Source organism: Eptesicus fuscus, chromosome 7, assembly GCF_027574615.1.
Source record: "Eptesicus fuscus isolate TK198812 chromosome 7, DD_ASM_mEF_20220401, whole genome shotgun sequence".
Classification (NCBI taxonomy): Eukaryota; Metazoa; Chordata; class Mammalia; order Chiroptera; family Vespertilionidae; genus Eptesicus; species Eptesicus fuscus.
In genome coordinates, this window is record NC_072479.1 from 13,310,063 (window position 1) to 13,325,658 (window position 15,596).

A 15,596-nucleotide genomic window follows, 5' to 3' on the forward strand; every position below is an offset into this window, starting at 1 on the left:
AAACATCTCAAAAGAAAATGCTGCAAGATCTTTTTTTTAGATTGAATGAGAGAAAAAAACACAATAGATCATTGGGACTTGAATAGAAAAAGACTGGCACATGCATATACACACAAAAAGCATCACTGATAGAAATAAGAATGGAAACCGTAGTTTTTTCAAATAAGGATTTAAATGCTTCATAATAAATATTGGGTGGGAAAAGTATTGAAACAAGCAATTAGTGATGACAAACATAAGGTAAATAATGCATCAGGCCAGCTCATCTTTCTATATTAACAGAGCCAGACCTTACATTGTATTCTTGATAGAAATAGTTATAGTTGCCCCACTAAGACTCAGATAACTTTATTCTACATCAACGGCCTCATCCTGACCCAACCCTGCTTTAGAGACAAACATTAATATTTTCAAAATAACACAAATTTGTTGCAAATGCATTGCCTAGGAAGACACTATTCCATATATAGCAAAACACATTATGACTAAGGCTTCAAATTCAGACTCAGGAGATGAATCGTGAGTTAACACATTTTGAAAATACCACCGTACAAAATGAGAGTATATGCTTACAACTCACCACATTAAGCAAGTACAGTGTCAGCAGATAGTGAGAGTTCAATAAATATCTATTGAGAAAGAAACCAAAGTGAAAGGAAAGAATAAAGAGAAGCAAGAGTTGGTAAATGGACTAACACTAGGTTTGTTGTAAAGTGGAAATGCAGAAAGACAGCTGACAGCCAAAGCCATGAGGGCCTAGCAGCCATTTCTACACAGAAGCCTCTTACACGAACTGCACTCCATGGAGAAACCTGCATTAAACTTGCCTGCCTCTGCTCTAAACTGCCTGCCTGCATTGTTTCTGCCCTCTGAGCCAGCCCTTATAAAGGAGTTCCTGGAATCCTATTTCAACCAATAGGCCTGAGTTTTCCCCCATCCATTCAAAGCTGCATAGCCCCGCCAACCACAGTGGCTCTATTCTGACCAATCAGGACAGTTCTGTTTGAATCAATCAAACTGCAAGGATTTGGAGTCCTCATTTGCACCAGGACAGACCAATCAGGGACCAGGGGTGGGGACTTCTGTCTGCATAAGCCAGCTCCCCTCTGACTCTGGGAGTGCACTTTCCCTTTCCATCCCAGATTAAAGAGTGTTTCCCCAGCTGAGCTGAAACACCAAAGATGTCTTACTGGAGCAGAGCAGAGCAGATCACTGCAGGCCAGAGCAGACTAGAGCAGAGTGGCACAGAATGGAGCAGATGAAAGCACAGCACAGCGCAAAGCAGGAGGGTAAGGAACAGAGCAGAGCAAATCATTGAGGAGCACAGCAGAGCAGCTAAGCTGTAGAGGGGCCTGGCCCTAGGGCTGCCACACAGCCAGCCATGCTGTATCACAATTGAGCTGTTCGGCACTCAAGTTTCCTTCTTCACTGTGCCCCAAATTGGGGATTCCTGTTGGCATGAAATTGGTGCCAACAACCATCAGAGGGCAATGCTAATGAGGTGACTCACTGTGGGCCCCTAGACCTTTTTAGAAGGGGGCTGACCATGCCAGGAAAGCTAACCATGAGATTAGAAGGTCTGGGTTTGAGCCAGTTGATATCAGACTGACTTCCTGACTCTGGGGAGGGTAGGAGATTAAGTTCAATCATGTGGCCAATGATCCAATTAATAATGCCTATATAAGGAAACTCCAATAAAAACTATGGACACCAAAGCTCAGCTGACATATCCTGAAGACGTGCAAGCTTCACATGTGAAATCCTCCAAGACCTGGCCTTAAGTGTCTCTCCATTTATCTGGTCCTGATTTGTATCCTTTATGATACAACTGTAATCACAAGTATGGTGCTTTTCTGAGTTCTTGGAGTTATTCTAGTTTATTATTTAAATTAATAAAAATACTGAAAAAGAATAAAAATATTGAGGGCATGGCTCTCTGTTCCTCCTGTTCGTCAGACAGCTGTGTCTTCCTGCACAGTGCCAGCCACAACCCTGAGACACGATGGTGAAGGTCAAAGTGAATGGATTTGGCCATATTGGGCACCTGGTCACCCGGGCTGCTTTTAATTCTGGCAAACTGGATATTCAATGACCCCTTCATTGGCCTCAGCTACATGGTCTACGTGTTCCATCCAGTATGATTCTACTCATGGCAAATTCAAAGGCACAGTCAAGGCTGAGAACAGGAAGCTTGTCATCAATGGAAAGTCCATCTCCATCTTCCAGGAGTGAGATCCCGCCAACATCAAATGGGGTGATGCTGGTGCTGAGTATGTTGTGGAGTCCACTGGTGTCTTCACTACCATGGAGAAGGCTGGGGCTCACTTGAAGGGTAGAGCCAAGAGGGTCATCATTTCTGCCCCTTTTTCAGATGCCCCCATGTTTGTGATGGGTGTGAACCATGAAAAGTTTGACAACTCCCTAAAGATTGTCAACAATGCCTCCTGCACCACCAAATGCTTGACCCCTTTGGCCAAGGTCACCCATGACATCTTTGGCATCATGGAGGAACTCATGAGCACAGTCCATGTCATCACTGTCACCCAGAAGACTGTGGATAGCCCCTCTGGAAAACTGTGGTAGATGGCTAAGAGGCTTCCCAGGACATCATCCCTGCTTCTACTGATGCTGCCAAGGCTGTAGGCAAAGTCATCCCTGAGCTGAATGGAAAGCTCACTGGCATGGCCATCTGTGTCCCCACCCCCAATGTGTAGTTTTGTAGATCTGACTGCGGCGGGACGTGAGCTCTCTCTGACCAGAGAAAGCTGCCAAATACAGTGACATCAAGAAGGTAGTGAAGCAGACATCAGAGGGCCCTCTCAAGGGCATACTGAGGATCATGTTGTCTCCTGTGACAGTGACACCCACTCCTCCACTTTTGATGCTGGGGCTAGCATTGCCCTCAATGACCTCATTGTGAAGCTCATTTCCTGATATGACAATGAATTTGGCTACAGCAACAGGGTGGTAGACCTTATGGTCCACATGGCCTCCAAGGAATAAGAGCCCCCTGTACCACCAGCCCTGAGAGGAAGAGAGGCCCTCAGCTGCTGGGGAGTCCTTGCCCCAAATCGATCCCTCAATACACTGAGAACCTACTGACCGCCAGTTTCCATCCCAGACCCCCTGAAGAAGGAGAGAGACTTAGGTAGCCCTACCTTATCATGCACCATCAATAAAGTTTACTGTATCAGCTCCAAAATTGAGGGAGTAATGGAAATCCTTGAATTTGTAGCCAGTTGGTCATAAGTGTGGGTGGCCTAGGAACCCCAGAGCTTGCACCTAGTGTCTGAAGTGAGGGCAGTTTTGTAGATACTGTGCCCTGAACCTGTAAAGTTGGACTTAACTCTGGGTAGTTAGTATTAGAATTGCATTGCAGATATTACTCTGTTAACTCTAGAATGACAGAGCCAAAAGGAAAACCTTATTAACAATCACAAGAGTATATTAAGTCAATTGAAAGATAGAAGCCAGAGCTGCAGAAACTTGAATCTGATTCTCCTTCCACTAGAACAGGCTCCTTCTGTGAGCTTCAGCGAGTCAGCTACATCTGAGCTTGGTTTCTTCATGCTCAAAATAGAAATCGATTCTGTAAATCAAGGTTTGGCAAACTTTTTCTGTAGAGTCAAGTAATAAATATTTTAGGCTTTGGGCCACATGCAGTCTTCTCTCTCTCTCTCTCTCTCTCTCTCTCTCTCTCTCTCTCTCTCTGTTGTTTGCTTGTTTGTTTGTCTAACACATAAGTCTTAAAATATAGAAGCCATTTCTTACTCACAGGCCAGATCTGGCCCATCCATAGGCCATAGTTTGCTGACTCCTTATATAAACAAAGTTCTTTCACAATTAACAACCAGATTATATCCCAACTCCCACCTCTTTAAATCAATAAGACATGACATAAAATTCCTAGAAAATAGGTGTTCAGAAGTTGGTTATATGATTTTCCTAATTTATTTAAGTACAAAAAGTATGTTAGGTAGTTTCCTCTTTGCACTCAGAAAATTTTGCAGGGAAACAGTATAACCATCATGGAGCTTTGTGACAAGAGGCATATGTCCATGCACACACACACACACACACACACACACACACACAGACTTAAGCTCAACTCTGGTGTCTACCTGGCACTTATCCTACCTAATAAATGGTAATATGTAAATTATCATCACTCTGCTATACCCACGATTGGGCCAGCGGGAGGTGCAGGGGGCGGGACTTGGGGTGGCCAGGGTAGCTGATTGGGCCAGTGGGACGCTGAGCTCGCGTTGCCAGCGGCTGCGCGAGCTCAGCGTCTGCGCCAGCTCAGCGTCTGCGCCATGGCTGTGCTGCGGCACAGAAGGGGCCTCTGGGGCAGCGAGCTCACGTCCCGCCACAGACCATCAAAAGCTGAGGAGCTGGGTGCCTGTCTGCTCCGGCACCAGGCCTTTCAGAAGCCTCCGCCCAGCCAGAGGCTTCCGAAAGGCCTGGTGCACCAGCAGACAGGCACCCAGCTCCCCCGCGATCGAAAACGAAAGCGTGTAGGGGACCCTACACGTGCATGATTCAATCATGCACTGGGCCTCTAGTGTTTCATAATCCTTCAGAACACAGGCACAGATAGTCCAGTGGCTGGGCAAGCACTTGGGCTATTTCTCCTAATCAAACACACACGATGAAAATGCTGTACAAATGCAAAATGTCATTATGCTAGCCATGGAAGACACGATTTGGAGGTCTTTTCTGGACCCCCACTTTGCACAAAACACAGTCACCATAGGAGTGAATAAGAAGACAAAGAAACTAAGAAAGGGTTTGAAAAAGCAGCTATATTGAAATAAAGCTGCACATGTTTCAAATTATCTAGCTACCTAGGTCAAACAAGTTACCATAAGAAGAAATTTTTAAGATATAATATTTGAAATTAATTGTGCTAGAACAGTGCATGTTGGCATCTTAGTTGGCCTCAGTAACTGTGACAATGAGATAAACTTTCTGATTTGAATTTTACTATCACCTTCTAAGAATAACTTTCCATCAGAGTTTTGAAAAAGTTACCTTAGAGCGAAAGTTTAAAAGTTAAAAGCAAATGATATAAACAACTTAATCTGTTTTATAGGAAGATAAAAATTACTAAAGTCAATCCCCCAATAAAGAATTATTTGTATCTACAGGAAATATGCAACAATTAATCCTCAACAGAACCTTGTTCTAGGTAACGCATTGGACTAATTAAGTACTCTCACCATCCCCACTATTATGCGTATACACATCGGTCACATGGCTGATCCCTTAGGTGAAAAATTCAGACTTACAATAAATACAAAGCTACTGAATTCTATGAAACACACAAACACCTGATGTTAACATTGGTAGTACAATGAACTCATCACAGCTTCCATACCAGATGTGACAATGAACTCAAGTCTAATCCAAAGTCATAATCCCACCCCCAACTTGATGAAAGGTAAGAACAAATCTCTTAATCTTCCTGACCCAAATACTAATATGCCAACCTGATAAGTATTAGATATAGCTAACAAAGATACTATAAACTTTACTAAAGATTCTATTAGTGTATTAACTCATATAGCTGTATGTTGGCCAGGTAGTTTAGTTGGTTAGAGGGTCATCTCCATAAGCCAAAGTTGCAGGTTTGATCCCTGGTCATACAAGAATCAACTAATGAATGAGTAAATAAGTGGAATAACAAACTGATGTTTCTCTCTCTCTCTTTATCTCTCTCTCAAAATTAATAAACAACAAAAAAATTTAAGGAGAGTCCTTTTTCCCAAATGTCTCTGTATTTACTCACTTTATATTCCAACAAGCAATTCTTTTAACTGGCCCACTTATAAGACTCAATTTTGTGTTTCAGATCACAAGGGCCACCCCATGTCCACCATTTCCTTCTAACCATATTATTCCTATAACTCAAAATTCTAAATCAAATCCCATAATTTCCTTGCACACACACACACACACACAAATTACTTACATATTGCATTAACTAACCCAAAGAACTTTTCCTATTGTGTGTCACAGTTAATATTGAAAAGTATCCTATATAATAAAGAGGTAATATGCGAATTGACCCTCATGCCCTTACACAAGATGGCTGCCCCCATGTGGTCAAAGATGGCCACCCCCATGTGGTCCAAGATGGCCACCACAAGATGGCTGGCAGGGGAGGGTAGTTGTGGGAGATCAGGCCAGCAGGGGAGGGCAGTTAGGGGCAACTAGGCCAGCAGGGGAGGGAGGGAAGTTGGGGGGGGACCAGGCCGGCAGGGGAGGGCAGTTGGGGGCAATCGGTGTGGCAGGGGAGCAGTTAGGCGTTGATCAGGCTGGCAGGGAAGTGGTTAGGGGGTGCTCAGGCTGGCAGGCAGAAGCGGTTAGGGGACAATCAGGCAGGCAGGCAGGTGAGCGGTTAGGAGCCAGCAGTCCCAGATTGTGAGTCGGACATCCCCTAAGGGATCCCAGATTGGAGAGGGTGCAGGCTGGGCTGAGGGACACCCCCCACTCCCAGTGCACGAATTTTGTGCACCGGGCCTCTAGTTTATTATATTAAGGTTGTTCTAAAATTTTTATCATTGAGATAAATTGTATGGCAAGGATCCTGTCTATTACCCAAACCAGTAGAAACATCCAGACTACAGTAATGGTAAGTATGTACAGCAATGAATAACCAAAAGCTCATTATTTCATTTATAGCTATCTAGAGTGCATTAAAGTGGGGATTTGTAAACTTTCAACACTTATACTGTGATTTGTGTGCAAGTAAATTTTTAATAGGAAGAACAATGTGGATTAGAGAACAACCATAAACTAACACTATGCTATCTAATATGATAGCCACTAGCCACACATGACTACTGAAATGTGGCTAGTCAGAATTGATATATGCTGTGAGTATAAAATATACACTAGAATTTGATGATTTAGAATTTAAAAAATATATAATTGCTAAGTGAAATAAGCCAGTCAGAGAAAGATAAGTATCACATGATCTCACTCATATGTGGAATCTAATGAACAAAATTAATTAATGAATAAAATAGATCCAAAGACATAGGAACATGGGACAGACTGATGAATTTCAGAGAGAATTCAGAGGTTGGAGTGGGAGGGGAGTGATTAACTTGGGAAATTATATGCCTACATGCATAACCCATGGACACAGATAATAGAGTAGTGAAGGCCTTGGAGGGGCAGGTGCAGATGGAGGGGGTCAATGGGAAAAAAGACCACAAACAAACATAGAAGACATCTGTAATACTTCCAATAATAAAGATAAATTTAAAAAATAAATAAGAAGTATAAACTGTCTAATAATTTTTATATTTATTACATGTTGAAATATTTGGTATATACTAATATTAAATGAAATATACTATTAAAGTACAAATATGCTCACATTATATGTCTATTTGGCAGCACTGGATTAACAGTTATAAAACTTCATTATTAATAATTATCTTACCCCTCATCTGCTTCTTACCTGTCAACATCCCCCACAGCCCTCCCACTCCTCATTAAATGTACAGCTTGTATCTAAAGAAGAAAAAGAAATTTCAATACCAGCTGCAGGAACATTTAACAGGGAAGATAGACCTATACCCAAATCACTGCATCCTCAGCTGTACTCACTCCACCTAGCCATAACTTAGCCCTCTAGCAAACTCTCCATCCAGCTGTGATTTAGGAAACAAATGTCTATAGAGAAATCCAAGAGAATATATCAAGTTTTTTCACTAAAAACAAGTTTTCTTATAAAAGAACTTTAGTCCTGCCTTAGAGTTAAATACATATTTAATTTATCCTTGTTTCTAATAAGATTAACACACTAGATTCACCCCTGCCTCAGATTAGACACAAACAGAGGGGGGTGGGGAATTGCTACAGTCAGTGACACTAGTCACAGTCAGATGTGACAGCTCACAGCAAGAAAGGGCACACACAAGCAAGACAATCCTTGAGGTCATAAATTAGAGAGAGCACACAGCCCTCAAACCCAGCAACAGACAGCCCTAAGTAAACACAAAATAATCACTTATGTTCACACTAGAGGCCTGGTGCATCGACTCGTGCACCAGTGGGGTCCCTCAGCCTGGCCTGTGGGATCGGGCCGAAACCAGTTCTCCAACATCTCCCGAGGGGTCCATTCAGGGTGTGTCCAGCCCGTCTCGCTCAGTCCTGATTGGCCAGATCCCAGCAGCAAGCTAACCTACAGGTAGGAGTGTCTACCAGATGGTGGTCAGTGCACTTCATAGCAGTGGTTGAGCGGCCTTAGCATGTCATTAGCATATTACACTTTGATTGGTTGAACAGCTGACCAGAGGACCAGACACTTAGCATATTAGGCTTTTATTATATAGGATTGACTTTTTGAGTCATTAAAGTTTGTATAACTCCCTGGCTGGGTGGCTCAGTTGGTGAGAGAGTTGTCCCATGCACCAAAAGGGTTGTGGGTTCCATTTCCTATAAGGGCACATACCTAAGTTGCTGGTTCGATCCCCGGTTGGGGCGAGTATGGGAGGCAGCCAATTGATGTTTTTCTCTCACATCGATGTTTCTCTCTCTCTCTCTTCCTTTCATTCTCTCTCTCTAAAAATTAATAAAATAAAATAAAAAGTTTTTATAACATTTTCTGAGAGGTCCCAAAAATAGCTTTGCTCCAAGTTATTTTTAATTCAAAAGTTTCCTATTATGTTTTGGTAAATTAACATTTAACTTATCAAAACTGCATTTTTAAGCATCAACCTTAAATATGAATTTAGTATCTATTGATCAAGCTAAAGAAGGTATTTGCTGTTTTAAATACTTGGGATCTTCCTGGAAATATAAAATATCTAAAACAATATAGTGTATCTTAAAGACATCTGTGTCCATGAATGCTTTTATAGCTGGTGAATTGACACTACATACTTAATACAAACTTAAATAGGATAGCAATCTTTTTAAAATATATATATATATATGTTTTTATTGATTTGAGAGAGAGAGGAAAGAAGGAGAGAGACAGAGAGAGAAACATCTATCAGCTGCCTCCCACATGCCCCCTTCCTGGGATGGAGCCAGCAACCGGGGCATGTCCCCTGACTGGAAAGACCACCTTTTTCACAAACACACTATATTGATATTTGATTTACACAAAAATACCATAACTATAAAAGCCAATCATAAGTTTTTAAGGAGATAAAAGCACCTAAATAGAATTGAATTATTTTAGTAAAGAAAAAAATCAAGATGATACTTTATAGCACCTAAAGAATACATTATAACAACATCCTACTGTACTTTTAGCCCTTGATGGTGGGAAGATGCCAGAGGTATGCAGGCAGCAGTCACCTATTTTTCCATTCCACGTGTCACAATGATCTCTTGTGTGACTAACATTGAGCGAGGTTGTAAACTTCCATTCTCGATAAGTTCTCCAGCTAAAACCAATGGACTTCCTTATATTCATGAAGATTGTTTATAGCAAAGGATATCTTGTCCTTTTAAACCACATTAGGATTTTGAAAACTTAACCCAGCATGATACCTGTGTTTTTGGTATGAGGTGAGTTTCCACTACTGTAATAACAACCCAAGTTAGATGATATCCAAGCAACTGGCTCCCTCAAACTGTTTCATGGTAAGCCTAGAAAGTCTCAGCTAGTTTAGAAGGCAAAAAAGCACACCACAATAAAAAAGGAAATATACACTGAAATGAGATTATCTTACTTTGAAAATTGACAGTTTAAAATACACAAATTGGGTTTTCTGTTTCAGACCATAATGGATATAAGGAGGTCCAGACTAGCATGCTTCCACTATAACAATTAGAAATATGGACAAAACAGAGTAACAATTTGTGTTTATATCAAACAGGCAGTATGGAAAAGTAACCTGGAGAGAAAAGAAATAAACAAGGTGTACCCTATGGTCATATCATCTTTCTACCTGAAAACAATTTCTGGGCAAAACTGCAATGAGGAGGGAACCTCGCCCTCCCAAAAACCTGGCAGTCTCACCAAATTGAGGTGACAGAGATCTCAGTATGAGGGGGCTGAAATGCTGAGAATTTATAGAGCAGGAACTGAGGAGGGGAGCTATGCAAAACATAAGCTCCAGAAATTTGCATAGGGACCACCATGGATCTTTGGCTAAATTCCAATCTCATGGCTAAATGGCAAAACTCATCAAGGACAGAAAAAGAATAATTACCAAGGAATAGTAAGAGCAACAATTTCCAGAGTTCACACAAAGCCAGGAAATTGTTCAAGTTGCCATGACCCAAAGAGACTTCATTAACTACATAGGGAATTATGCCTTAGCTGTGGGACTAAAATAGACCTATAGGAAAGGCAGCTCTAGACCCAACACATAATAGCTTAAAAACTAGCCTCAGAAGGATTCAACTAAGCTACAACTAAATAAGCCAGAACAAAGTCCAAAACTCCTGACAGGAATTAACAAAAGCAAACACTCAATCCACAATGTATGGCATTCAATCAACAACTATTAAACATGAAAAGAAACAGAAAACCTATATGAAATGGATGATCCTTAACCAGGAAAAACATTAGGTGATAGGAAGATCCATAACTTAAGAGATGTGTAATTACTAGCCAAGGACGTTAAAATAACTAATATTAGTAGATTTGATATGTTCAACGAGTCACAGGGAGGAAAAGAATGTTAAAAAGAAATAAGAGACATATAAAAAGAAGCAAATGGAATTTCTAGAGATGAAAACTAGAATACCTAAAATGAAAATGATACTGGGTGGGATTAAAAGTATATTGGGATGGAAGAAAAAAATGGCAGCTGAATAGGCAGATGTGTTGTGCGCCTCATTCCAGGGCCAGACTAGAAATACAACTAATATCAAAGAACATCCACCCGGAATTAACAAATTACGCCCAGCTGAGGAGGCAATTTATGGCAAGTGTGGACAAATGGGGCCACATGCTAACCTGACAAGCTCAGGGAAGGCCTGCATGGCATCTTACAAACTCAAAGACCTAAAGGAACCACAAAGGATGGTCTGAAATTAAACTTTAACTAAAAGCAGTTATGGTGGGTAGTCACCTCCTAGGCCAGTATCTTCCCTGACAAGGTCAATCTTTACCTTAACTGAGCTTATTGTCGTTTTACATCTACGATAACATATCATTGAAATGTTAGGGTAACTGTAACTTCCCTTTTTTTTAATTTCTTTATTGATTAAGGTATTACATATGTGTCCTCATCCCTCCATTAACCCCCCAACACCCCCCCCCCACTCATGCCTTCACCCCCCTGGTGTTCATGTCCATTGGTTAGGCTTATATGCATGCATACAAGTCCCTTGGTTGATCTCTCCTCCTTACCCCCACCCTCCCCTACCTTCCCTCTGAGGTTTGACAGTCTGATCGATGCTTCTCTGTCTCTGGATCTGTCCCTGTTCATCAGTTTATGTAGTTCATTATATTCCACAAATGAGTGAGATCATGTGGTATTTATCTTTCTCTGACTGGCTTATTTCACTTAGCATAATGCTCTCCAGTTCCATCCATGCTGTTGCAAATGGTAAGAATTCCTTCTTTTTTACCGCAGCATAGTATTCCATTGTGTATATGTACCACAGTTTTTTAATCCACTCATCAGCACAATTCACCATAGCTAAAATTTGGAAACAGCCTAAGTGCCCATCAGCAGATGAGTGGATTAAAAACTTCCCTTTTTTTCCAGACACCTCAGGGCACAACCAAATGCCCTGGGCACCAGGACGAATACCACAAATTCCTTCATTGTTATTGTTATCATGTTAATCATTGACTGTTCACTGTCCTGTACTCACCTAAGGAAAAGAAGTATGTGTCTATCACTTTACTTTTTATCCATTCCCAGAGGTTTCCCGCTTTGCTTTCTCCCACCTCTCTAATCTATCACCAATGAATTTCATGTAACCCACCTATGTCTCCTTCTTTGATTGCAATGTATAAAATAGGTCGAAAACCGCCATTCTCTGTAGCATTATTACCAATCCGTTGAGATTCTGCTTCCCAGCAATTGTCGACAGTTTGGTTCAAATAAACTCACACAAATCCTTTACAGGTTTGATTGTTTTTACATTAACACAAGGAAGGACAGAAGACACCTGGAGACCAGTGGCCAGGACTCGAGAGGCAGAAGAGGAAGCTGCATTACGGGAGTATCAGTTTCCTCAGAAAAACAGAAGCCTGGCCAAGGGCCAAGGCTGAGCACCAGAGCCACGTCCCTTGGTGGCAGGCTTAACATGCAACTGTGAAAAGGAAAAGCTGCAGGGCTGCTTGCTGCAGGGTAGTCTGGACTGAGACCACATCAGCAAAAGGCTGCATCAGGAAAGGTGGCCCCAACAAAAGGCTGCACCGAGAGGGGAAAGCAGTGTGATGCTGTGGGGAGAGAAAGCCGAGGTTTCTTTGTAGTTTTTGTTTTGTTTTTGTTTTTATTCTCTAAACCCAGAACACAGGACTTTTCCGTTGTATTCACTTACCCTAGGCACAGGGAGGGAGGCACAGACTTGAGGTGCCTAAGGAGAGGCTGGGGAGGGAAGCAGGGCAGGGAGATGTGGCCAAGAGTTCTGCATTGGGACCTTCTAAGGCTTCCAAACCTAAAGGACCATTTCTCCCCAGAGGAGCCTTCCCCTCTCAGTAGCCTCAGGGTAGGTGATACAGCCTGCCACACCCTGCATTTTGAGCTGTACAGAGGAAACAACGGCAGAGCCCACGCTTACGGGTCTGAATAGTCCCAAGGAGCCCTCAGTGACTGGATTTGAAGAGGGGCCTTCCGCCCCGCTAGTCTGGGATCCAGACTGATAAAAACTCCAGGTTGTCAGCCAACCCCATTGGTCTCCATAGAAGGATCTCTGACCAATCAAGGCCAGAGTATTATTTTGGGCCACTTGCAGAGGAGTAGCTCTGGGACAGGAAAAAACACACATCTCATTCCCTGAAAGCAAACCAGCACCAACCCCACCTAAATCCTTGTCAGAAACAGATACTTGAGTGACTAAGATTGACAGCTGGCAGACAGGCAGAAAGGGCAGATTGGCCCTGCCTGCTTGCAGCCAAGGCCTGTGGAGAAGACACAAGCAGAGGACCAGTGGATCACTTGGAGCTTCAAGCAGGTGCTAAAAGCCAAAGGCAGTGCCTGACAGTGGTCAGCACTAAGTACCTAAGAGGAACCCAGATTGGCAGACAGAAGAGTGGGCTCCGAAACCAGCTCCCATGAGGCACTAAAACTCGGCTGAAGCAAACAACAATTACTTTTTAATTATTTAATTTCATTTTTTGCACCTTTTTCTTCCTCTCTTCTTTTCCTCCCATTTTTCTTCTCCTTTCTCTGTTTTAGTTTTTCTCTTTCCTTCTTTTCCCCCCTTTAAAAAAATTGATCTTCTTTATCTACTTTATTGATGTGTCATTATTCTAGTCTATTGATTTATTCATATATCTAATTTCCTCTTCCCTGCTCCTTCTCCATTTCCCCTTCTCTTTTCTTTTTCTTCACTACTCAGTTTTTCTTTCTCTCCCCTCTTCTCTTGCTTCTAATTTTTTAACTTGTTTCACTTCCTAAATTTAGGCCTATCTGCTCTCTCCTCTATTCTCCTTGGCAAAAAAATTTTTTTCTTCTTATATTTTCATTTCTTTTCTCCCCCCTCTATTCTAAACTATGGGGCTTCCCCTATTCCTCCAATTCCTCAACCTTATTTTATTTATTTAAGCTCTGCATCTACAGAGCCTGTCCCACACTGCCCCCCCCCACCCACACACACACACTTTTTCTGAGTGTTTTTGTTTGTGCTTTTCAGTTTGTTTGTTTTGTTGTGTTTTCTCCCCATATTCTTTCTTTTTTCTCTCTCTCTATCATTCTTCCTCTATTTTCTCTTTCCTAATTCTCTCTTCTCTAGTGGTTAACTTTTGTTTGGATTATAGGTATCTTGTGAACATTTGTGTTCTGTTCCTTCTGTGTCATGTCTTGTCATGTTGTATTTTGTGCTGTTTGGTCAGCACCTCCATAATGACTGGCATAACGTTGTATGACATGAGCCACATAATCAGACACCCTGAGAGGAAACTCCATTCACGAATGGGACAATAACATTCAAGACCCAGCTACATCAGGAGAACCCAAATATATCAATTAGGGGGCCTCCCTAGAACACCTGGCCCAGGAGACCTGAGAGACTGCACCACTGGGTCCCACAAAACATCTACTACATAAGATCAATTTAAAAAATCTGGTGGGATAGCAGTTTCATCTAATACATAGAAACAATTACAAAGGAATAGCAAAAATGGGGACAAAAAGAAACAACCCACAAATTAAATAAAAGAAGGAATCAACAGAAAATGAACTAAATGAAATGGAAGCAAGAAAATTGTCAGAGAAAATTCAGAGTAATGGTTATAAGGATGCTCAAATGTCTGGATGAGAAATTCACCAACATGTGTAAGAATCAAGAGGAAATGAAGAATGACATAACTGCAATAAAGAACACAATGGAAGGTTTCAACAGTAGACTAGAAGCTGAGGATGGAATCAGTGAGTTAGAAGACAAGGTAGAAAAACACCCAAACAGAGCAGCAACTAGAAAAAAAATTAAAAAGCAGGAGGAAAATCTAAGAGAACTTTGGAACAACACGAAATGAAAAATCAGCCACATGATAGGGGTGCCTGAAGGAGAGGAAGCTGAGCAAAGAATAGAAAACCTGTTTGAAGAAATAATGGCAGAAAATTTCCTCGACTTTGGGAAGAAAAAAGTCAAACAAGTCCAAGAAGCACCAAGAGTCCCAAATAAGATGAACCCAAAAAGACCAACACCAAGACACATCCTAATTAAATTGACAAATGTAAAAGACAAAGAAAGAATCTTAAAGGCTGCCACAGAGAGACAGAAAGTTACCTACAAGGGATCTCCCATTAGACTCTCAAATGATTTCTCAACAGAAACACATCAAGCAAGAAGGGAATGGAATGAAGTATACAAAGTAATGCAAAGCAAGGGACTGAATCTAAGAATACTCTATCCAGCCAGGCTATCATTAATTGAAGGTGAGATCAGGAGCTTCTCAGACAAAAAAGGACTAAGGGAGTTTATTACCACCAAACCAGCAATGCAAGAAATACTAAAGGGACTGTTGTAAAAAGAAGAAATAGGGAAGAAGGAACACAGGCATAAAGAATAAAAACCACCTATCCTATATAATAAAAGCCTAATATGCTAAGTGTCCGGTCATCCAGTTGGCCATTAAACCAATCAAAGTGTAATATGCTAATGATATGCTAAGGCCACTTAACCACTCACTATGACATGCACTGACCACCAGGGGGGCAGACAGTTGACCAGTAGCTATGATGTGCACTGACCACCAGGGGGCAGACAGTTGACTGGTCAACCAGTAGCTATTATGTGCACCGACCATGAGAGGGCAGACGCTCCGACCAATAGGTTAGCTTGCTGCTGGGGTCGGGCCAGTCGGGACTGAGAGAGATGGGCTGGACATGCCCTGGAGCCCTCCCATGGCCTCTCCCCAGCTGGCCAACCTCCCGCATCCCTCCCCGGCCCCAATTGTGCACTGGTGGGGTCCCTCAGCCTGGCCTGAACCCTCTTGC

General features: G+C 42.0%; 1 non-coding gene and 1 pseudogene across 1 annotated transcript; both read left to right on the forward strand.

Moving 5' to 3' along the window:
• Window positions 1-976: 976 nt before the first annotated feature.
• MIR9219 (microRNA mir-9219) lies at window positions 977-1,054 on the forward strand. The gene has a single exon (NR_130512.2). It is a non-coding gene; the product is annotated as a microRNA mir-9219 (primary transcript).
• Window positions 1,055-2,002: 948 nt separating this feature from the next.
• LOC114226998 (glyceraldehyde-3-phosphate dehydrogenase-like) lies at window positions 2,003-3,003 on the forward strand (annotated as a pseudogene).
• The last annotated feature ends 12,593 nt before the right edge of the window (window positions 3,004-15,596 follow it).